This window comes from Odocoileus virginianus, chromosome 3 (genome assembly GCF_023699985.2).
Source record: "Odocoileus virginianus isolate 20LAN1187 ecotype Illinois chromosome 3, Ovbor_1.2, whole genome shotgun sequence".
NCBI lineage: Eukaryota > Metazoa > Chordata > Mammalia > Artiodactyla > Cervidae > Odocoileus > Odocoileus virginianus.
The window spans coordinates 96290216-96316226 of record NC_069676.1 but is presented as its reverse complement, the minus strand read 5'-3'; the positions used below and the strand labels follow the sequence as shown (position 1 = coordinate 96316226).

Sequence of the window (26011 nt, the reverse complement as noted above, 5' to 3'; positions counted from 1 at the left end):
AGCAGACAAGACGAGCTTATAACAAATACTAATCAGATTGTGTTTGCACACATAATGGATAAGCCTCACAGTACACTCAAAAAAAAACATAATGGTTGTTTTTTTACATGCAGCTGCTAGAAGTCACAGTTCAAGAACATATTGGTTGCTTTATTCTTTTTCATTTCCCTTCTTCCTCCATCTCCTTAAAGTACCAAAGGCCTCGGCACACAAGCAAGATTGAATATTATCCCCTTTTTTATCTGGAAAAATGGGACACTAAGCGCAGAAGCCTGGCTGTGTCCTTTTATTCATCTTTTGTTGCTCCTTCTAAACAAAGGGCATTGTCCCCTGATAAATTCCATTTTCTGCCTCTTATTCAAAGGTAGTTTACACACTAGCTACAACGATTCTCACACAATGCAGTGACTGGCAAAGATACAAATAACTCTCAAAGTTCTTTCAACCTGTTGACCCAGGTGTCCCTTCTGAAAGACATAAACTAGCATTCCACACCTCTCACAATTGATAAAGGAGACTATAAAACCTGAGATTACAAAGAGAAGACACAGAGTGCCTACTAAAGGCAGGTTTTAAAAACCTTTGGGAATAAAAGGTACCTTTCTCTTTTCCTACTCAAACTTCATAAGGCTCCATATGAAAATTGAAGAAGGTCAGGTTAGCATTGTCTTTTATTTGACATTTAAACACTTAGGAATTTTACTCATTTGGCATTATTGCAAATAATTTTCTGAAAATACAACCTTTTTTTTCTATTTTTGTAGCATTCTTTCCAGAGTAGACGTTGCAGAAAATTGTAATGAGAGGTGATTACGGTCACAAGAATTTAAAAATACATCCCACTGAGATATACTACTTGATTGGCAGACATTCCCTGTAGTGCATAAACTATGTGACACTTGGAAGCCAAAGTCTTAAACAGCATTCACAGTGATGAATACCAAAAAGATACACTTGAAGTTTAAGCATCGGAGACTCACAGACATGGGCACAAGCGGCAGAACATCTCTGTTGAAGGACCAACATCATGCCCTGTTCTGCAAAGTCACCTTTGGACGTGCCCAGTCACAGCTTCTAACTCCCAGCCTTCTCTGACCCCTCCAGCAGTCCACTGGTCAAAAAGGCAGTGAACTCTGCGACTCTATCACGGCTGCTTGAGCGTCCAGCAATGGTTCCATTTGCATCAACTTGTGGACTGTCGAGTCAACAAAATTTACTGTCCTGATATTCAGAAAGCAATGTAAACTTCCCACCTCATCATATTGGTTGGCATTGTCTCCCCAACTGAAATTTGTTTGTTCACTGTGATCTTCAAAGACCTATAAAGCTTGGTGAGTGTATCCACGTCGGCCAGGAATAGAGACTGTCCTCATTTTACAGCTGAGGATGCTGAAGCCCATGCAGTTGCAGAGATGCTGAGAGTCACCCAGTGAATTAGGACCGAACCTGAATAGCTGTCCCTGTCTGAAGTCCTGAGTCGGTGCTCCCTACACAAGACCAGTCTCCACTTTCCCCTACCTCACCTGCCCTCTCCTAGTTCATGAGAACCAATCACTTTACTTGTTTCATCTGTCCTGAACTGAAAAGTGTGATCAATCATAGCTTGACTGATCAAAACCCCCAATTATGGGTTTTCTGGATTCTCAGTTTATTAGATCCATTTGGCCAAACAAATGACCAATATATTCTTTAGACTATGAGCTATGTGGCCGCCGATCACTTGATGGGGCCTCCAATTTCTGATACATATATCCTGTTTCCCTCGGGATGAGAAACCTTGCTCAGACTGACAAAGAATGACTTTACGTGCATTTCTTCATTGCTAAGTGTGACCTGTTCGTGGCCAGCCTTCAGTGGTCAGGCATTCAGGCACAGAGTTGCCTTTCTTCCTATTGCACTTCTCCTTACAGCAGTCCTTTTCTCCCATTTTTGTCACTAATGATTACGCTCCTTCCAGAAATCCAGTTCACATGCTTTGCACACTGTGATCAGATTCCTCTGTCTCCCACCATTTGCCTTCACATATATTCAGCTTCACCTGAATGTCCATTATAATTCTGGGTACGTCATAAATAAATCTGTTTTAGCATCTGTGCCCTTGCTGTGTTCTGGGCTGGGAATATCATTTCCCTATCCCATTTAGGTCCTGTTCAGATACTACCTCTTCTCTGAGCCTTTTCCTGACTATTCAGCCAGATGTGACTTCTCTCACCTCTGAGCAACTAATGCCCTTCTTGTCACTTCTACTTCTGTAGCACTTCTACACTGGCCTACCTGAATTACAGTATGTGCATTAGGCGCTCTAAACCATGTATTTTATAGTTCATCCTTATACGCATAGCACACAGTGCAGGTCCTTCCTTCCTCGTCACTGGGAAAAAAAATTACACATATATATACACACAAAATATTTGTTATCCAAAAGTGATAGCCATATATTTTAATCCTCTGTACAAAATAGTCTCTTTTAGCATACAAACAATGAAAGTGAAAGTCACTCAGTCATGTCTGACTCTTTGCAACCCCGTGGACTATACAGTCCATGGAATTCTCCAGGCCAGGATACTAGAGTGGGTAGCCTTTCCCTTCTCCAGGGGGTCTTCCCCACCCAGGAATAGAACCTGGGTCTCCCACATTGCAGCAGATTGTTTACCAGCTAAGCCACAAGGGAAGCCCAGCAATACTGGAGTGAGTAGACTAACCCTTCTCCAGCAGATCTTCCCAACCCAGGAATCAAACCAGGGTCTCCTGCATTGCAGGCTGATTCTTTACCAGCTGAGCTATCAGGGAAGCCCATACAAACAATACATCTTTGCAATTCTACGTCAAAACTAAAATGAACATGTGGCAGTTCTATATCCAGATTTTTAAGGAACCTCCACATATGACCCAGCAATCCCACTCCTGGGCATACACACCAAGGAAACCAGATCTGAAAGAGACACATGTACCCCAGTGTTCATCTCAGCACTGTTTATAATAGCCAGGACATGGAAGCAACCTAGATGCCCATCAGCAGACGAATGGATAAGGAAGCTGTGGTACATATACACTATGGAATATTACTCAGCCATTAAAAAGAATTAATTTGAATCAGTTCTAATGAGATGGATGAAACTGGAGCCCATTATACAGAGTGAAATAAGCCAGAAAGATAAAGACCGACACAGTATACTAACACATATATATGGAATTTAAATAGATGGTAGCGATAACCCTATATGCAAAACAGAAAAAGAGACACAGATGTACAGAACAGACTTTTGGACTCTGTGGGAGAAGGCGAGGGTGGGATGTTCTGAGAGAATAGCATTGAAACAAGTATACTACCAAGTGTGAAACAGATCGCCAGTCCAGGTTGGTTGCATGAGACAAGTGCTCGGGGCTGGTGCACTGGGAAGACCCAGAGGGATGGGATGGGGAGGGAGGCGGGAGGGGGGATCGGGATGAGGAACACATGTAAATCCATGGGTGATTCATGTCAATGTATGGCAAAAAACCACTACAATATTGTAAAGTAATTAGCATTCAACAAATAAAAATAAATGGGAAAAAAAATTTTTTTAATCTAAAATGAACATGTGCTACTTCAGTGTTATCAAAGCTATATGAAAACTGAAGAGAAAGACTATAATTTTATAGTCTAGCATCCTATATCTGGCAAAAGTTTAGGCAGGCAATCAAAGAGCTGACCCACCTGAGGTGGGAGGGAGGCGGGCAGTTCTGAGAGTATAAAACCCAAACTGAATCCAAAAGGCCAGGAACCAGGACCTGAGTTCTCAGGTCCAAGAGCAGGAGAGGATGGATGTCTCAGCTGAAAGACAGGAAGCGAACTCACCCTTCTCTGCTTTTCTGTTCTCGTGGGGCCCTCGGGAGATTAGACGATGCCCGCCCACCTTGGGGAGGGCCATCTGCTTTAGTCAGTGCTCTGATTCCAATGTGTCTCTTCCAGAAACACACCCGCACACGTGCCCAGAAGGGATGTCTGGAGTCTGGCTGCTCTAGTATTCAGTTCCCTTAGCTGCCACAGTGTCAGCTGTCACGTGCTCTAAGACAACCCATGCAGAGTTTACCACTATCCTCATATTTAGCCCAGGTAACACTATTAATTTGGGCCTAAGAAAATGAGCATGAATTTTTAAAGGACAGCACACCTTAGTGGGACAACCACCGAAAGCCCTGTTCTCAAGCTTTGATATAAAATAAATCACAAATAGGGAATGCTTTAAATTGCAGATTGTGATTCTGTAAATCAGGAATGGACCTGAAATTCTACCCATGCCATACACCAGTATCAAGTTCAAACTCTTGAGTAAGAAAAACCTAAACAATAACTAAATCAGAGTCCAAAATACAGTGTAGGCATATTTTTAAATTGTGACTTAATGCTTAAATTAAGTAATATACATACATAATTTATAGGCTGTATAATTTGTTATAATATCTATAATAACGTGTTATATTATTTCAGACCTCAGAATATATGTTGTTACATTCCCCTTGCCACCATATAACAAAAATTTTGAAGCCCTTGTTTTCCATATTTATCTCTCGCCTCTGTCTGCTTATATTCTTTTTAATAGGTTCCAAATGAGAAATGTTCACTTCACAGATTTTAATTACCTGAAATCCTTTTTTCCTTATTGATCACCGAAAGCAAAGTAGCTTTTTGCGTTAACCTTTCAAAATGTCCAATTTAATTTATGAATACAATATTTTTTCAGCTCAGCGTGTTTAGATGATGCATACTGTTTCATACTGCCGTTATAAAAAGACCGTTTTAATTACCCACAGAAATGTGCCCGGGATGGAGAATTGTGAGAATTCATGAAGAGAAGTGCCCAACCATTTATTGAAAGAGCACCCGGCATCAACAAAGCAATTGTATCTGTGGTAGATAAAGCATTCTCTCAACTACTGGGGAAATTTGTTTTGACATCACATTAGGATTAAATCAGTTATGCAATATTCCATAATGGCTGCCTTTATTTTGTATTTTCGAAAACAAAAGCCTGATTTTCTGGATTCCTGCTAACGTCTAAACATTGGCATGGAGCCTGGAGACATGTCAGTAGGAGGAAGGGGACTGTCGGTGATGAGGTCATCCTGAGGCATCTGAATCCAGGGCTTCCATTATTCCCAATGTGGGAGCTATTCTGGGAAGCTTCAAGGTCACAAAACCAACACTGCTTGATTGCAGTCACTTCTCTGATGCCTTCAGCAAGTGTTTGCTTCCTTTTTACATTGTCTGGGCTTTGAAATTCACACAGCAACTTTCTCCCCCCAGCCCAATCAGAAGGCTTTCATGCAAGCCATTCTGCAAAACACAAAATCAGGGGGAAAGGAAGCTAAATCAAACTCAAATAAAAAGCAGTGATAGAAGGCTTCAACAAAGTCCACACAGGGAATCAAACCTGCTTTCAAACAAAAATATTGACATAGCAATTTAAAATAAATACCAGCTTCATATGCTGAACACTTTATTATTGGCTCACAGGACTGCAAATGTAAGAAACACATTCTTCTCTGAAACACTGCCAAAGGCAAACCTCCTAAAACCCAAACATTGTGACATGTTCTTAAGTAGCTTGCCATCATGTGGATTGTTGCATTTGGTATAACATAACGGCTGCATGTTCATTAAGCCCACATTTTGCAATTAAGGTACATATGTTTTGCTTCTCCAAATGTCTGAAAGCCAGGTGGAACAAGTCAATCGCTCTGGTGACATTGAGCATTTCTACCACAATGCGGAATTCTAGCTCAGTATTTTGCATAGTATTCCTATTATATAGAAAACGGAATTGCCAATATGTCCTTTTGTGTGAAGCTGTAAAAGCTAAGGAGATCTCAGCAAATAATGGCTATGTCGCTGCTAAGGTAACGTGAAGCAGATGTCTACAATTATCCTATTTAAAAGTTTCATTGTAAAAGACCCCTCAGATAAAGCACCGATGCCGGTAATTGTACATTAACTGGCTTCATGCCTCTGTGAAGGTCTACCACAGCATGGACGACCCTCTGATTTGCAGCCTTTCCAAAGCACACTGTATGCTAAAAATATTAAGAGTTTCCTGTTCTTCCATTACCTTTTAATCTTTAAGCAATGCACCTATAGAAATTAACCCAGTGATCCTATCCTGACATTCAGTATTTCTTCACATTTTTTAAAAAGCAAAATAAAAATGACTTCACTATGACCTGGGACTTGTAATATCTAAAGAAAAGAGGCAGAAACAGGGTAAAGGAGCTGACCTGAAGTTAAAATGGTTTCAGTTCATTGGATCCTTGAAATTGTGAGCACTCGGGCCACCGAAATGTTAGGTGTCAAGCAGCTAAACAAAATATGGTTTTTACAAATAAATCCCAGCAAGGCTAGAGTTGTGTGACCTCCCCCAATCCACCTTACTAGGTAGAGCAGAGTAAAACTCTCACTGAGGTGTCAGGAAGAGCTAATTAGCTGAAAGCCTCCTCCGGGGTGAAAGGGCAATGGGAAGGCATACCAAGGATTGCTTCAAAATTGCTCTTACACTGTGTCTACAGGAGAGGGGTTGGGGAAGATTGCATAAAGTGCAAAAGCTCTTTCTGATATTTCTGACAGTTAAAGTACCCTAAATTGGAATGCAATCGTATATAACAGAAAAAGGAAGAAAACAATTTCGAAGGAGTGTTGATGGTCATGAGATGGTTAGTCTTTGCTGTAAAAGCCCATGCAATTTGGTGAAGTTTAAAAAAAAAAAAAAAACTCTGCAAATAATAGATAGGCATGATGCATGAAATCTTCCATGTTTAATCACTCACCACTCACCCTTACCCAGTCTCTCAACCCTAGCTCTGCACCTCTTTCACTGGTTCTCTTTTCACAATTTCAGAAAAAGGTTTAGAGGTACCTGGTCACTTTTGATTTACTCTAGACCAAAGAAAGCAGGGACCGAGATGGAGGGGTGTGGACATCCGAGCAATTTATGATTTACCTCCCAGGACAGTTAAGTTGAAAGAGCACTGGAGGAGGTGTCTGAGGACCCGTCAGTTACTAACAGGCGTGCTTCTTGGACAACTCAGTCTTTCTTTAATTTCATTTCCTCATATGTAATATGAAGAGACACGTCTACACCCAGTTTTGAATCACTACGGTGTTACAAGATTCTCACTCCTACATTTCCTTCAATGTTCTTAACTATTGGAATTCTCTTCTTTCCTCTTTCGTGGTTCATCAAAATGACAAGAAGAAATTTAACTACCTACATCTCCCTTTGTACCCTTTATTCAGAAATTTTCATCTAAAAGCTTATGAGTGGTATTCAATGAAAAAATAACTTTGGAGTTTCAATATATCTAGAAAAATGGAAAGAAAAGGAATAGGATATCTGAAATTGCCAAAAATATCTCAGATCCCAGAAGGAGATCTCGTAACGAGGTCTTCAAAAATGGTTTGGGGAGACTTCGAAAGAGCTGAGAACATCCAAAGTTACTAAACTAAGATTCCAGAGGAATTAATATGAGAACCACATAGGTGAGGTCCTAATTCATGGTATAACCTCTTAACCTATATCTTAAATAAAAGAATACATAGAGATTTAAAAAACAAATATTGAGAGTCTACTGGGCAGAAAGCACCATCCAACTGCTCAAAGAAAAACAAACACAATGTGGACCCTGCCAGCGGGAGATGACTACTTTGTAAAAACAGCAAAAAAAAAAACCACACACAACCTCCAGTCCTTGAATTGCTTGCTCAACACAGACGCCCTGAGGCAACTAGTTAGACGGTACAGTGAAGGAGGCAGAATAGACTCAGTTAAGGAAATCAGCTTACCAAAAGGGCAAAATCAGATAGTGTGAGTACAAAACCACCAACCCAGTCCAGACGAAACTCAGACAGCATGGTCAGGGGGTGAAAGCAAACCGCTGTTTGCCTAGTTTAACATACATGTCACTGAACCAGGTGTCTGACTGACACTAAGATTCATCTAGAAGTGGGATCGGACTTATTTCACTTCATTTCTTCTAAAATAACATGACCAAGGCCAAACAAACGAGCACACAAAAATAAAACCAAATGACCAGAATGAACCCAGAAATCACATAAAATATAAAGCAAAGAGAGGAAAGGAAAGTGAGAGAGCCGAGTTAAATATCTAAATGTCTTTTCCAGTTCTTAAAAAAAATCCCTTTGATTATTTCAAATATCAGAAATTAGAAAAAGTTGGTTCAGACGATTCAAATATCACAAATAACTCCAGGATTATATATAGATATGAAATAATGTATTTCAAAGTACATTTCTCCAAAGTTCTATTTTAATTATTTCTATTCAAAAATTCTAAGAACTTAAGTGCCAAATTCAGTGCCAAGTTGGAAGATGAGTAAGACACATTTAACAGTTACATGACGAACACATGCTTACTTCCATAAATTGACATTTCTTTCTTGTGATCACTTGGGTTTTTGTACTAAAAATATTCCAAACATAATGGTGCTTTTCATCCAGTTACATAATTGTATCATATTTTGATACTTTTCCTAAGAAACAGATGAAATTAGATCCTCGAACGTTTCCATCTTATTTTATATGGCATGTTGCAGGTGGTGGGGCAAGTAAGAACTGCTCTAAGAAATATAAATTGAAGCAGATTAGTTTGTATTATAATTACAGCTCCATGTTTAAAGCTGAACTAACTCTAAATATCTCTAGATATGTCCCCTTTCATCTCACCCTTATATTTATCTTAACTAAGACTGCATAACTGAATTCTAGAAGTTTCTGTAGTAATTTTAAAAGGTTGCAGTTGAAATGCTTTGTTTACTGGACACTAAAATAGTACCTCCTATGGGTTTATCAAGAAACAACACCAGTGGGTAAAACTGCAAGATGATTTTAAATTAAACTAAAACCTGATATAGATGAATTATATTAACTGATGCTAACTTGAGTTTTCTATGGCAAAATTTAACTAGTACTTTCACATGCTGCTGTACACACTTATCATGTTGCACATAGCATACAATGTAAAAATATTTTGAGTAATATATAAATCCCAGAACCTTTAGAAGAAATTATTATGAAAGATAATCAGGTTTTCTAAAAGCATTCACTAAAACATATTTTTCAACCTTACATATAAAATCTTATCATTGTCTTTACTGCAAAGTCACTATATAATATACTAGGCATTCCCAATCATAGAATTTTAGAACTAAAAAATATCTTAGAGGCTATAAAGTCCAAGACAGCAAAGACACAACACACGCAAGCTGCCATTCATCTTTCCTAAACCCAAGGCAGACAGCACCAATCAATCTCAGGTTTCATCTTTGCTGCACCTAGGTGTGGTCACCAATGCTTATCCACACAGCACTCTAGGCTGCCCTTACCAATCGATCACAGCTGGCACAGAAGATGAACTGTGTTTGCTAACTCAACTCCAGTCCAGAATCCTCAACATACAGAAAGGAAACTGAAGAAACCCCCATTTTGCTGTTCCATTAGTTCTGCAACAGATCTAAGATTAAAACAGATTTCAAGCTTTTATAGTGCTAGCTCGTTGCCTTGGAGAACTTTTTAATAGTAAGAGACAGGAGGTTTGAAAGTAGAATATTTTTAATTTAAAAATCTCATTGGCTTATTTTCACGGCACTGCAGCTGCTGATTTTCATATACATAACGTGTTATTTTTTATGCTGTCTCTCTTTGTAAGCCAAAAGCACTTCTTAAGAAAAGGCTATTAGTCTCTATCTTAAAAAAGAAAAAAAAAAAACAACTGAAGTTACAGTTTGTGACAGATTTTCTTCAAGAATTCATGAGACCAGTCAGTGCTGGGAACAGTTCCTCCTACCTAGCGTATCTCACATTTGCTTTATGACTGGGCAAGAAATTCTGGGGTTGTCCAGCTTCACATGAGGATATCTTACCTGGCTCCTCTGAGGCCTAACAAAGCTCATCATCCATCTTTACGCCACATGCACCACTCCATCCTCACTCAAACAGGGAGAATCCCCTTCCAAGGATTGTGATTTGGTGCCAAATGGGCAACACCTAGGCTCTGACCCCATTCTCCTTCCACACATACATCCTTTTCTCCCTCCCCATGATGCCATCCAAACAGAACCCAAACTCAGTCCTTAGAACTTTAAAAACAAATAAGAAACGCTCACCTCCCTTACCATCCAGCTATCTACCCATTCAGTAAATATTTACTCAGTACCTATTACAAGATAGATGCTGTTCTAGGTACTAGGACTCAGCAGTCAACAAAGTAAAAATCCTGGCTCAGTGAATATACAGCATGTCAGGCGCTGATGAGGGGCTGAGGAAAAATAAAATAAAATAAAGGGAGCCCAGGGGTATCCAGAGTGATGGAGGAGGCTCCTCTATACAGGCTGGTCGGGGAAGACTTTATGGAAAACCCATTTAGCCACATACAAGTCAGATAGCCTTCATGAGAGCCGTTTCAAGGTCATCAAGTGAGCTCAAAGACAAATGGGAACAAAGGATACACAGAGTGTATAAAACAGCTCTTTCTAGGGTCTTTGCTCTAAAGAAGAGCAAAAAATGGAGGGAAGGGATTTTTTGGAGTTTTATTATTGTAGTTATCTGTTTCTAAGAAAGTAAAAAAATAACTTATGTGTTGCTCATTGGAATTATTTGATAAAAAGCAACAACAACAAATCATAAAGGAAGAGAGAAAAGATTTGCTAGAGCAATGTCCTTGATTAGACCAGAGGACAGGGCCTTGAGAGCAAACGCAGGAGTGTGGTAGGGGAGGAGAAAGAGACAGTTACCATAGAGAGAAACACACTGCATCCGCAGTGAAAGACGAAATGGAGGATTTGTGTGTATAGACAGACAGAAGGGTTGAAGAATATGAAGAGAGGAAGATAGAGAAATTCTCTCCAGATTACTTCTGTGAAATAATACTTTTCTGCTGTGAGATAAGAAAAAAAGTTATTGCTTAAAATGAGAAGAAAGAAGTGTTAAAGGTTTGAGGAGAAAGACTTCCTTTCTCCTCTATCTGCTGAACAATCTGAACCAACCACTCCCCTGCCCACGTTAATAGAAAAGTATGGGGAACTATTGACTCTTTGCTAATTATCCACACCACTGCCCCCTTACATAATCAAAAGTTGACAGTATGTTCCAGAGACACTGGCAAATGGTTGGCTTATTACTTTCACCTTGAAGACAGTTTTCAAAAGTCACTTAGCTCACAAATTTGTTATATAGGCTCTCCGCCCATCCCCAACCATTTCCTAATCATAATCTCATCATTTTAGTGTTTTCTCTGACTTCACTCAGGATATAAGCAGCTTTCTAAAACAAAGATCTTCACAAATGCATTCACTGGGGAATCAAAAGAGTGGAAAATTACTCACTGTCCTTTAGTCCTTCCAGCCAATTTTCTTTAAACCTCATCTTTATCTCTTTAGTCCCTTAATCCTTACTTATTTTAAGTTGCAGTCTGATAACTATGCCACAGAACTTTAAAGACTGGAAATACCTCAGAAAATGTAAATTATACCATAACATAAAATCTGCTATACTGAAAAGAGTTAAGTATCATCTTGAGACATAAATATAAAACAATTCACACCTGTGATTTTTTTTTTTTTTTTTGTAACACACAAACTAAGCATTGTTTATCTGGGGAAGAGGAGTGAGAGAGAGCTAGCAGGATTGAGAGACCTCTCTGGGGATGCTTCTGGAATCTTTAGACTCACCTCCTCCAACACGCAAAATATATGGCCTAAGTATTCTGACCAGTGTATCCCTGGGGCAGAAATCTGTGGTAGTAGCAAGCCACAGTTTGTTTAGGGCAGGACAGTCCCCTTACAGGGAAGAATATAAAAACAATTCTGCTGACTTCATCTGTACACTGACAGCTAGAGCTGGAAGATCTTAAGACAATCAGAGGGTTCTCTTCCCCTAGCCTTTCTTAGGAAGAGCCTAAAATACCTCTGATTTATTTGGCATTCATTACTGTGAATGACTCAACCTGATTTCCTAAAATCTAACTGACGATTATGCAAAGGGTGGAAGAGAACATTCAGAGGATGGCAGGGTGGAAAGCAAAGGACGCCGCAGGGCAGAGTTGGAGGCCTTGTGACGTCTGGTGGCAGAATGTGAGGGAAATACAGAGACTCAGACTGAACAAGTCAAAAACTAGCAGAAGGAAACAGAGAGAAAAGGGAAGCTGCAAGAAGAGAAGATGAGAAAAGGGGGAAAAGGAAAGTGGAATTTAAATAACAGGAAAAAAATAAAAAGCTTAGATCTCTTGCCCTCACATTAAACGGTAAAATGTCTAACTGATGCAATAATTAAATGTCAAAAAGCTTAGAAAAAAATAATATATTTTTTAAATATCTCAATGGGGCATCACATTTTAAATGTAAAAGGATAAGGAATCACTCCAAAAGATGGACCAAAAGAAAATCTAAAATTTGTAACATGAGGACACACCATAAACTAAAAAGACAATTTTTTTCCCTACATCCTTCTCCTCCTCCCTTCCTTTCCCACAAAATTCTGTCTCAAGCTGACGGAGAGGGCCAAGCAACGGAGTGTCAGAATCCGGTGCAGGAGCGCTGCTGAGCCCGTGAGGGGCCGGAGCACCTGCGGGGAGAAGGGCTTGCTCTAGGAAGCGGGGAGGGAACCCAGGCTGATGGAGGGCCCAGCAAACCCATCTACGCTCAGAGGGAAGAGGCCGCGTCTGAGTCGGGGAGCAGCTGAAGGTGGTGCAGAAGCGAAGGAGGATTAGGAAGCCGTCCAGAGGAGTGGGAAGGGAGGGAGGTAAGATGGGAGGTAAGTTATAGAGAAAGAAAGAAAGTCGCTCAGTCATGTCCAACTCTTTGCGACCCCACGGACTGTAGCCTAGCAGGCTCCTCCATCCATGGGATTTTCCAGGCAAGAGGACTGGAGGGGGTTGCCATTTCCTTCTCCAGGGGATCTTCCCGACCCAGGGATTGAACCCAGGTCTCCTGCATTGTAGGCCGACGCTTTACCGTCTGAGCACCAGGGAAGTCCAAGCTATGGAGAGATGGATCAAGTAAGTCAATGCGAGGAGGATAAAAGGACCCAGGCTTGTCAGTCTGCAGAAAGCGCTACCGGACGAAGGACAAAGCACGAGTGGAATGAAACGCGCCATGGCGCTGGAATTAAACACCTCAGTGTGAGCTTACTGATTTCATAATACACAGATGCTTGGAGAAATAAATGTAGGTGTAACTGTGGGTGTGGATTATTCACCGCTCTGTCTGCTGAGAATGCCTGAGGGCAATACCACCACCAACAGCCCGTAAGTGCAGGACACTGGGCAGCCCGTCTTGTTTTCTGAAGCGACTAAAAGATGCAAACTGAACCGAAAACATCTGCAGTGACTGTTAGGGATGTTAAAATGACGGACACGTCTTCGTTCTTTGCTCTTGTTCTTTGCTCTCTTTAACAAGTCTCATACTTTCATCATGACAATAAAGAAAATGCGTAAGAGAAAGAGGAGGGAGATGAAGGTTCTGTGGCTTTCATGGACCATGTCTCTTTCACAGGCCTCCTTGTTCTGGCCTTCCCTGCAGTCACAGCTAGAAAACAAACAAACAAACAAAGTCCTATTTTCCAGCTTTCTCTGGAGCCAGGTGTGGACAAATATCAGGTTCAGGCTATAACAAAGAGGATGAAGTCCCTAGAGAATGTGCGCGTGAATCAAACCTATCAGGAACTAGCCTGCTAGCTCTTTTGCTCTCTCGCTTCTTCCCACCCGGAAGACACATGTTCTTCAGTAGGCATCTCGAGACCCTGAATCAAGGCGCGTGGGGACAGAGGCCTGGACACCAAAGAGAACAGAGCGGGAAGAAGGGGAGCCCGCCTCCCTGAGCTTCTGTGACAGCTCTAGACTCCTCACTCATCCATTTCTCATTTCATAAAACTGGCAAGACTCATGAGTTTCAACTGCTATCCACAGCAGAACACATCCCTAATGATACATATATTTAAATAGAGAGGGAAAGAGAATAACAAAAAGAGAAAAGTGCTTATGCTGGTTACAAACAGAAGGCATGGGCGAGGGTATCACGTGATCTTCATGGCTAGGATCAGAATAACAATACTGATGTTGTCATTCCAGGATTACAAACATGCCATGTACCTACAACCAAACACGGGAGAGTTTTCTAAAACCTCTTCTTCCTTGGATTGAGAACTACTTGTCTCTTAAAGTATGGCATTTAATTCAATTTCACATGCCACTCATCTCTTCAAACACTAATTAATTTTTTGATATCTCTTAAATGTAACTTTTTATCCTAAATTCTATAATATTCCTGAGACTATGAAGTGCATTAGCAGACTTCAAGGACCTTGACTTGTTCATTGTTTCTTGAATCCTCCTGGCTTTCACTTCAAGGATAGGGCGCTTGAGGCCAGGACAGGGCTGAGGAATATGGTACCTACAACCTTTAGGAATAGTGGAGCAAATACATAAGTAAACTTTCATCCTTTGGGGCATAACCCAAAGTGACCTCTTGCAAGCCAAACTGCAACCAAGTCTTAAGCTTATGCATTAGCTGAAAATGTGTATTCAACACAAGGTATAAGAGAAGATATCTGCAATATAGATACTTGGCCAGTACCCAGACTATACAATGAACTTCTACAAATCAATAATAAAAACACAAAAACAGAAAACTCAGTAAAAAGGTGTACAAAAAATGAACATTTAACCAAAGAGAGTATCTAAATTAAAAAGAAAATATTTAAAATTATGAAAATATCATATTTAAGAGATATAATTAAAATTATAATCAAATATCACTGCATACTCATTAGGATGACTAAAATTAAAAAGATGGAAAAATTATGTCAAGAACCTGAAGTAACTAAAACTCTAATATACTGCTAGTGTGAGTATAATTTGCAGCACCACTTTGGAAAATTATATCTTTTAAAGCAAAACATATATAAAACTATGACCCTGCAACCTGGCTCTTAGTAATGCATACATATGTTCATGAAAAAAGTTTTATATTGAAGCTCTTTGTAATAGTCAAAATCTGTAAATTGCCCAAATGCCCATAAAGAGGAGAAAGTATAAACAAAATGTAGCATATTCACATAATGAACACAATACAAAAAGAATGAACAGTCTGCAACTACTCACAGAGAATACTGTTGACTCTTCCAAACTCAATGTTGAGTGAAAAAAGCAAGACTTTTGTGCTAACCTATGGTTCCATGGTGATAAAGTTCAGAAACAGGTGAAACTAATCTGTGCTGTTAGAAGTCAGGAGGGCTTACTCTTGGTGGAAGGAGGTAGACGTGGCAATGTGTAACTGCGGTTTGAGGGCTAATGCTCTATTTCTTGGTATGCTATTAGTTATCAGTGAAAATTTATCATCTCCATAATTGTGTTCACTTTTTTCTATGTATATTTCAATAAATAATTACCAAATTTTAAAAATGAAAAAATACACTTTTCATGCTTCTTTGTAATTTATCTACGTCTATTATTTTTAAATTTAGGGTTTTTTTCTTCTGGGTGACCTTCTCTGGTGGCTCAAATGGTAAAATAAAATCTTCCTGCAATGCAGGAGACTTGGGCTGAATCCCTGGGTGAGAAAGATCCCTGGAGAAGGGAATGGCAACCCACTCCAGTATTCTTGCCTGAAGAATTCCATGGACAGAGGAGCCTGGTGGGCTACAGTCCAAGGGGCCGGAAAGAGTTGGACATGAGTGAATGACTAACACTTTCACTTTCTTCTGGCTAGTCAGAAAAAGTTGATATTACAGAGAGGACAGACTTATATATTGGCCTCTGTACCACTTGGCAACAACCACATATTCCAAGATACCTGTTCTCAATTTTGAAGACCATGGAAAGAAGTTCCCATTCTTTGCCATGAGATCAAAAGCCATTTGGCAAAGCACACATTCAACTCTCTTCAGCTTTATTTTCAGATACAGTTACAGGTAGTAGTCTATCCATATCAAATATTTGCTATTTACCACTGTCTCACTCCCCCAAATTTCTACTTATCTCCATTATCTAGAACCTAAGACCCAATGATACTCAATATTTAATAAAATAATAAAAAGTTGGCATCAAGCTGATGTTCAGCCTTGATGGTTACTCTGTATAATGATCCCTTATTCATCACGGAAGTTTCTGGAGGTCACTCTCCTTGGGGATCTGGCATACCACAAACTCCAGACAATTTTCTGCAACAAACAGAAAGTATAAACCATGCCCTATGGGGCATCACATGCTCAGATGTCAGCAGTTGGCATGACAGTTTACAACTAAGATGAACACAGCTTGGTATGTTACTTCCTGGTCAATATTCACATATTCTGCACACTCCCAAACCTTCACCTCACCAACGCCACTACACACATACACACACACACACACACACACACACACACATAAACACCAAATATATTGGCTTTATGTTAAAAAAAAAATGTGACTCAACAGATAAAAGATGTAATAGCCTACTTACAAAGTGTGCACTTTTGGGTCAGACAAATCTGAGATCACCTACTGGTTCTACCTTCTCCTCTCAGAATATAAATTCTTCGACTTCAGCAATTTTGGTCTTCTAATTCACTGCTCTATTGTCAGGACCTAGGCTAGACTGTGGCATATGACTGGCACTTAAAGATTACTGGCTGAGTGAATAGTAAGATTAGCAGCATCAAAAACTGGGCACAGAGCATTTGACATCCCCAAACCAGTGATGCTGAAGTTGCTATGCAATTCAGACTCCTTATGAAGAGAGAACATGTGAAAAAATATAGCTCTGTGTCACCAACAAAATAGAATGCAAACACTAACCACAAACTTCTATACACCGTATAACTCCCTGATTAAAAAAATGAAGAAATATGCAGCAAATTATGTGATCTGGTTTTCAGAATAACCATTCCAAATTTACTAAATCCAAAAACAAAAGAGATTACTTTTTTTTTTTTTTTACCAGAAACCTTCTCAGTTGGAGAGAAAAACAAAGTGAAACTAATTAAACTATTTATCTAGTAATGAATATGCAGAGAGATGACAAGAGTGTTGGGCTTGGAGTCAGATGGACCTTAATTTTAATCCTAGACAATCTAGACAGCATATTAAAAAGCAGAGATGCTACTTTGCTGACAAAGGTCCATCTAGCCAAAGTCCTAGTTTTTCCAGTAGTCATGTATGGATGTGAGAGTTGGACTATAAAGAAAGCTGAGTGCCGAAGAATTGATGCTTTTGAACTGTGGTATTGGAGAATACTCTTGAGAGTCCCTTGGACTTCAAGGAGATACAACCAGTCCATCCTAAAGAAAATCAGTCCTGAATATTCATTGGAAGGACCGATGCTGAGGCTGAAACTCCAATACTTTGACCACCTGATGTGACGAACTGACTCATTTGAAAAAGACCCTGATGCTGGGAAAGATTGAAGGCAGGAGGAGAAGGGGATGACAGTGGATAAGATGGTTGGAAGGCATCACCCTCTCAATGAACATGGGTTTGAGTGGACTCCTGGAGCTGGTGATGGACAGGGAGGCCTGGCGTGCTGCAGTCCATGGGTCACAAAGAGTTGGACATGACAGAGTGACTGAACTGAACTGAAATTTTAATCCAGCTCTGGCATTTATTAATAGTATGAATGACTGTGGAAAAGTTTTGCCTGCAAAAAGAAGATAATTATATACCTCATGAGGTTTTTATGAGGAATAAAAGAGATAATGCATTAAAGTTTTAGTACACAGGCTGGCAAAAGATAGATAAATTCTCAATAAATGTTAGATCTTATTATTAGAGTGCCTTCTTGACAAACATTATGATAGATATTTCACATTTTAATTTTTTTAATATTTTTAGAGAAGATTCAGCAGCATCCATACTTCTAGGAGTTTCTGAACCTGTTGATAGAAAAAATATCAGAAACTTACTTCACTCATGGGGTCAAACTTGCATATGAGATCATCATCCAATCTTCCTCTATTATGTTGAGCAAAATTATTTTCCCAGAGTGATCCACCTTTAATCCAGCCATAAAGAGTTGCAGTTCCCAATTTTAATTGACAAATCTAATTACTGTGATGAGTTTATTTATAGTCACTATTCAATATCTATTGATAGTTTCTTGACCTTGAAGAATATCATCTAATTAACATGGCAATATGTGTTAATGGATTTTTAAATTACTTCACACTGGATAAAAGGTAAAATGAAAAAGGGAAATTCATTTTCAGAAAGACGAATCACAATGGATGAAAGCAAGCCTTACACATGGCACTAGATATGGAACATGGATTTCCTTGGTATGCATTGGATGTTGTGGTGTATGGGGACAAGTTACTTTATAGAAGGGGTGGTACATGTTTGGGGAGTTCTGTCAGGAACATTGTTAATCAACTCTGCATCAATAGAAAAGACTTTTTTTTAAATTTAGCTCAGAAAAAAAGATTAAATGAAGTGGTAGGTTTGGGAACCTAGTTAATTATGAATGATATCCCTGTAGGAAGAGGAAGACCCCAGGATGAACGTGCACGGAGGGAGACCAAGTGAGGACACAGTAAAAAGACAACCAGGGAGAAAGACCTCAGTAGAAACCAAACCAGCCAACACCTTGAACCCTAGAGCTATGAGAAAATAAATTTTTGCCTGTAAACAACCCAATCTGTGGTATTCTGTTATGACAGCCCTAGCAGGCTAACACAGGGAGCTGTGTGCCAGCAACTGGCGCAGCAGCTAGCAGAGTAAGTATTCTAAGTTAGTGTTCTAAGTAAGTTCTAAGTAAGTGTTCTACGTAAGTGTTCTAAGTTAGAAAGAAAGAAGGGGTAGATGAAGTAAGAAAGGAAACAGGGAGGAGGATAAAAAGAAGAGGTTTCTTACAGATGGAAATTCGTGTCCACAAGACCCAAATTCAGAAGGCCTAGGCCTTTTTCACTGCAGCGAATGCTGTGACACATTTCAGTTCCAAAACCTGGAAGGCATTTGGTTCGCATGTGCCTTGCAAAAACTTTCAACCTTTTATGTTTATTTACCATTCAGCGCGGGGAGGACAGTAATTTCATCATTCATGGGGCCCAAATCGACATGTCTAAAACCAGTAGTTACATTTAAAGAGAGAAAAGTAAACTAACACCTGTGAAATTCCTACTTTGCTTCTAGCAGTTTATTAAGAAATATTTTATGTTTTGAAAAGAAGTCAGTTAGCCGGGCTACACCTTAAGAATTTGCACAGCTACCACAGATCATTCTACTCTGATATCTAATCTTTTTAAAATAAGGGGCTTTCCTGGTGTCTGGGGGGTAAAGAATCAGCCTGCCAATGCAGGAGTCATGGGTTCGATCCCTGATCCGGAAAGATCCCACATGCCCACAGAGCTACTAAGCTCAGCGGCCACAACTGTTGAGCCTGTGCTCAAGAGCCCAGGAGTCACAACCACCGAAGCGTGCACACCCCAGAGCCCACGTTCCAGAACAAGAAAGGCCACCACAGTGAGCAGCCCACACACAGCAATGAAGAGGAGCCCCACCCACCACAGCCAGAGAAGGCCTGTGTGCAGCAGAGAAGTCCCAGCACCGCCAAAAATGAGGCTGCAAATAAACAGAGGTGAGAAGGTATGAGGGGGGGATTTTTAAAGATTTTCTTTTTGTTTAGAAATGACATTTTCTTTCATAACAGAAAATATGAGACAGGAAATTGTACCTCTGGAATTTAGGAAATACTCGCTTTCTTGGCATAAGATGAATGGGAATGAACCACTGCAGTGAGAACTATCGCTAGTACAGTGAAGTACAGCAAAGTTGTTGCAGGAAGGGGAACCCCTTCCAGGGCCCCAAACTGGGCTCTTGTCTAACACTCGGAAATGAGTTTTCTGAGGAGACACATGTGCTGAGAAAGCAAGAGATTTTATTGGGAAAGGGCACCCTGGTGGAGAGCAGGAGGGTGAGGGAACCCATGAGAACAGCTCTGCCACGTGGCTCGCAGTATCCAGTTTTACGGTGAAGGGATTAGTTTCCAGGTTGTCTTTGGCCAATCATTCTGACTCAGGGTCCTTCCTGGTGGTGCCCGCCTCATTCAGCCAAGATGGACGCCAGAGAGGAGGATTCTGGGAGGTGGTCGGACACGTGGTGTCTCCTTTTGACCTTTCCCAAACGCTTCCGGTGGGTGGTGGCTTATTGGTTCCGTGTTCCTTACCAGGACATCCTGTGTAAAACAACTCATGCAAATGGTTACTGTGGTGCCTGGCCAGGGAGGGCGGTTTCAGTCAGTGTGCTTGCCCTAACAAAGTGATGTTCTGTGAGGCTCATTGTATAGGAAGATGTTTCAGTCAGATGCACTCAGGCAGAGTTTTAGAATGGTTCTTCATTATTTTAAAAGAAGCTGGCTGATAACCTATTAAAAACCATATCTTTTATTCTTTATTTTTTCCATCAGCAACAAGGGTTGAAGGAGGCAGCACAGCTAGAGGAGATAACAGAAGACCTTCCCAGGTGATTTGGAAAACCAGACCTTGGCTAGGTGGCAATCACACGGGCACAGTCATCTCTCAGGTCCATCTGTGAGGTACTCACAGTTCATGGCAGAATCCCTACTGATTCTGTGACCCTGTGGATTCCAGAAGTGCCTGCTTGAAGGAAAGTATCTCTCCTTTTCTGTTACCTGAATCTTTTGATATAATTATGGCCTACTAATTGATTTATTTTGGCAGTTTTATCAATATTATGTCTGGTCCCATCATTTAAAGCCATTGAACAATTTGAAGGGAAAAATAGTATATATACATGTGTATGTATGTATGTATGCATATTTGCATGTGTGTGGGTATATCTGAGTATATATATGTGTATATATATCTGAGTATATGACATGACTGTGTGTCTTAGAGACAAGAGGAAAAGAGGAAAAGAAGACTTGACTAGTATTTCCATTAAAACATTCTTATATTTGTTTATGCAACTCATTCATTTCAACCTCAGCAACCACCAAACCCACCACTAATTACTCGGGTCAAAAATTCAGTAGCTTGTCTGGCTACTAAATCTATTTTTATAAAATTAGTTTAATTTTTATCCACTTAACCTCCCTACTTTCCTAACATACTTTGATCTACTATAACAACCCTAAATACTAAGACCCAGGTAAAATCCTTTTTTTATTTTTATCAGAGTTTTCCTACTCAAGTGAGCCCTGTGTTATAGTCTACATAATCTATAATCTCAAGTATAAGACTTGGCCGGCAATGTGAGTGAATAAATGTAAATACGTGGTATCTGTGTTTGTTTCTTGTTTTCCTCACACCTAATACAGTCATGAATATGAGAAATAATCTTCCTCCTAACTCTACCAAAAGGGAAAAAAACCTCTAGAAGCAGAAGGATATACTGGCACACAAGATTCATGTGGGCGATAAATGGGAGTGGAGGGGACTATGGCAAATTGAAGAATGATGCCACTTCCAAAGTAAACAGAAGCTACTCAGCTGCAGACACTGCCCCCTCATAAGATCATAGGTTGAGGATATACAACTCTTCCGAATTATCAAGAGAAGAGAAACTCTGAATATTTATGTAAAATATCTGTCTTTAAATACTGGCAATTAATTAAAAATTCTTGTAAATACACAAAAACTTTTCGAAACAACATGCAGGCAAAAGAGTATGGTCCAAACATCTAAGGGCCAAGTTTAGCCCAAGTCATCATTTGCCACCTCTGAAACAGACATTCATAATACATATAGCTTTAGGGCATCTCCTATTACTATCTAAAACAGTTAGGACTGTGTAGCATATACATTCCAGTGCCTAGCTGTCTGGGTTTAAATTCTGTTCCTCCATTAACTTGCGGGATAATTTGGTCAAATGACCTAACCTCTCTGTGCCTCAGTTTCCTCCTTTGTAAAATGCAGATAAAAACAGGATTTTTATAAAGACTAAATGAAGCCCCATTAGTACAGAAATTGAGTTCAGTTCAGTCGCTCAGTCGTGAACGACTCTTTGCAACACCATGGACTACTGATTTTCATAAACAAAAGCAAAACTGCAGTGCCTTATATACAAATTTAAAATATTTCAGATTCCATTATGTGTCATGTTGCTTAAGACTGCCTGCTTTTGAAACTAAAGATCAATTACTGCTTTGTGGTTTAAAATTCAAACAATGCTATAACAGACAGCAGGGAGATGAATCCAATCAATCCTAAAGGAAATCAACCCTGTATATTCATTGGAAGGACTGATGATGAAGCTGAAGCTCTAATACTTTGGCCACCTGGTGTGAAGAGCCAACTCTTTGGAAAAGACCCTGATGCTGGGAAAGATTCAGGGCAGGAGGAGAAGGGGGAGACAGGATGTTCAGAAATTAGAATAGCTTAAATCACAGGGTGATTATTCACTATAAGATGGCTGTTATTAAATTTCATATTGAATTATAACTTATGGTATTTCTTTGATAACTTCTCCCTCACTAGACTGTAAATGTCTTGAAAGTATCATTTTATACAATGTGACACTTAACATACCTTCTTTTTCTAGAAGGACCTTAGTATTCTTCAAGCCCCAAATGTAGCAGAAATCTTAAAAAGACATTTTAAGAGACTGACTGGAAATAAGGTCATGATACTTCCTGTCCTTGCCTTTGTTCTATGTATTTAAATCTACTGTGAGGCCAGCACATTGCATGAGTCCATGTCAATTTGTTCTATGATCAGTTATAATGAATGTTTTCCAAGTCGCAGACATATAATTTCCTCTTTGATATATTCTATCCAGTCTGCAGTATGACAGACAGGCACTATTTCATGTCCTTTTCTTTTCTCCTTTTGAAAAGACTGGGAGAGAGTTAGGGTTAGATAGAGCAGTAGGTACACGCAGGGCAGACGTGTGTGATGGAGCCCCTGGGTCTTTCTCACCTGCCTTTACTTAAATTGGCAGAGGTTACATCACAAAAACCTGACAGGGGGCTTGTAAAAATGGAGCCATTATTATCCTCATTCTTTTCTTCCACGATAATCCTTGTTCCCTTTGAAAATAAAGAGTAGGTTCTAGAAAGGGAGTGTTACAAAACGGAACCCCCATATTTCGCAGCATGAGATTCAGAATTCTGAGACCAGTAACACAAATAGAGCTTTACACGACAGACTACGATAATGACTGAACCTCAGAACTTTGGGAGACAGGCGCTAACACATAAAGGGCATGTCCTGGTCCAATCTAAACTTCTCTCCTCCCCAAATGATATTTTAAAATGGTGAATACAACCATCACAAATCATGTGTCACTAAGCAATCAAAAACCTTCTCCTAAGACTTAGTGGGTTGAAAGTAATACAATGGAATGGGGCCAGAGAAAGTGAAAATGTGAGAGGGCTTAAAATATACTGATATTAATACTAAGGTTTTTCAGAGGAAACTTTTATTGTTAAAACAACAGTCATCAGCCTTGGGCCACCTTGCTGCATAAGAGCTCAAAGTCTCCATGTGGGTTTATGTGGAAGGGGAGGGTAGAGAGAGAGAATGTGGAAAAGATAAGGTTTTGGAAGAAGCCAAATGAATCATGAAAGCTTAATGAAGAATTACATAAACTATGTAGATAAACATCTCTTGAAAATTTGGCTTAAACAAAGGTGAAATCTGAAGGAAATTAACCATATCAGAATTTGCAGTACTGAACAGTTTTTTCAAATAAATATTCACTGACTGTTTAGTCTGTTCCAGTCATTGGACTTGATTTTCGAGACAACAATGCAAATGAGACGCAGTATCAGCCCTTGAAGAGCCACTGATTCCAATGTTTGTACCTGTGTGTTGGGAGAAAGCTTACCCCAAAATAGAGGCAGGGTGGGAGGGAGGCAGAGAAGAAGAGAGGGATGAAGAAAGGGCGAGAAAGAAGAATGTATAGGTAAAGTCAAAGGAGACATCGGTCAGTTAGGAAACAGAAAAACAGAGAGCAGAAAGGCTTTATGTGACTTAACTTAGCTCTAACTGACCAGGCGTTCATAGACAGACGGTAACTGAAGGGTATCACTTCGCAAAATTAACCTCTTGAAATGCTTATTTTGCTTCTTTTCATAAGTTCCAGAGCCCATGCCTGTTAATTTATGGGAAAACAACTCACTTACGGTCTTGCATACTGCCAGGTACTTGACAGCAACCACATCCTAAATGTCCTAAAAAGTCACTCTTAGTTTGTAAGGAAACGGCAGACAGTACTATGAAAAATATATCCCCGAGTCATACTATCCAACTCTCTGATAAACTCTATAGACCCCAAACACAGAAAACAGAAGTCAAACACAGAAGAAAATTGGCCTAAAATGATTCAAAAGGCTGTAGACTGGAACCTACAAGAAAAGAAACTAACCCTAGATGATTTAAATTGAAAGAGATTTATTGAAAGGATATTAAATTGATATCAGACTCAGGGGAAAAGTCGGGGAAGCAGAGGTGTGGATACACAGCCAAGAATAATCCCTAAAATTAGCCTAATGACTTGAGGAACTGGAACACCACGGCTGCCATCTCACGGCGCTGGACTCTGCAGCTCGCTCTGTCGGTATTGCTGGTCTGGAACACCAGACTCAGGCCCTGAAAGCACTGTTCTGACCAGTTAGGTTCAACCCAGCATTGTGACTTCCACTGCCAACGAGAGATAACTCCCCAAAGTGCCCACTATTCAGGGCTGGGCACATCTCACTTCATGGCACCTAGATCACATATCCTTGCCCTGGCGGTAAGAGGGGATGGGCTAGGGAAGTAATATCGTCACTGCCTATAATGGGAGGAGGTTATGCCCCTGCAGAGGCTCATAATGAAAAGGCAACTCCCATATTTGGGAATACGGTTCAAACGCTGGCCAACCAAGAGGAACAGGAAGCTAGAAGGTACTTTTCTGTAGCAGAAAGAGCAAAGGTTCGATGTTAGCCAAACTTGAATAATCCTCTGCCTTTTATTAGGTATGTGACAACTTCTCTGAGACTCATTACCTCCTCAGGAAAACACTGCCTACATTTCTTATTTGTGGGAAGGAAAACACATACACACACACATACACACTTTGGAAAGGATTGTTGTTCAGTCACTCAGTCGTGTCCGACTCTTTGCGACCCCATGGACTGCAGCACGCCAGGCCTCCCTGTCCTTCACCAACTCCCGGAGTTTACTCAAACTCATGTCCATTGAGTCGGTGATGCCATCCAACCATCTCATCCTCTGTCGTCCCCTTCTCCTCCCGCCCTCAATCTTTCCCAGCATCAGGGTTGTTTCTAATGAGTCAGCTCTTCACATCAGGTGGCCAAAGTCTTGGAGTTTCAACTTCAGCATCAGTCTTTCCAATGAATATTTAGGGTTGATTTGCTTTAGGATGGACTGGTTGGATCTCCTTGCAGTCCAAGGGACTCTCAAGAGTCTTCTCCAACACCACAGTTCAAAAGCGTCAATTCTTCAGTGCTCAGCCTTCTTTATAGTCCAACTCGCACATCCATACAAGACTACTGGAAAAACCATAGCTGTGACTAGATGGACCTCTGTCAGCAGTGATGCCTCTGCTTTTTAATACACTGTCTAGATTGGTCATAGCTTTTCTTCCAAGGAGCAAGCCGTCTTTTAATTTCATGGCTGCAGTCACCATCTGCAGTGATTTTGGAGCCTAGGAAAATAAAGCCAGCTTTTTCACCATCCTCTTTCACCTTAATCAAGAGGCTCTTGAGTTCCTCTTCACTTTCTGCCATTAGGATGACATCATATGTGTATCTGAGGTTGTTGGTATTTCTCCCAACAATCTTGCTTTGCCAGGGCTTTTTCTTTCTTGGTATCTTTTAAAATAGGAGAGACATTTCATTTACCATGAAATATTTACATATTATTTGGCCTAAAGAGAATGAACAAAAAACATGTAATATTCATTCCTAAAGGATTCAGATACATTCAAGAACTGTGTGAAGATGTGAAGTAGAGGGGTCTCTATGCTGATTACTCGGCATTATGAGTTTTCAATGAAACCAAAATCTTGCCCAAAAAAAAACAAAG

The 26011-nt window shown here is 40.1% G+C and overlaps 1 long non-coding RNA gene across 2 annotated transcripts in view; it reads right to left on the bottom strand.

The window, feature by feature from the left end:
• The window catches only part of LOC139034478 (uncharacterized), a 443467-nt gene that overhangs the window by 318941 nt on the left and 98515 nt on the right, over nt 1-26011 (bottom strand). Inside the window, exon 1 of one of the 2 annotated variants that reach the window (XR_011487026.1) lies at nt 9376-9527. The exons of the other annotated variant lie outside the window; for it this stretch is intronic. This is a non-coding gene — a long non-coding RNA (uncharacterized lncRNA). Of the gene's footprint in view, nt 1-9375; nt 9528-26011 lie in introns of those variants that run through there. 2 annotated transcript variants of the gene reach the window in all.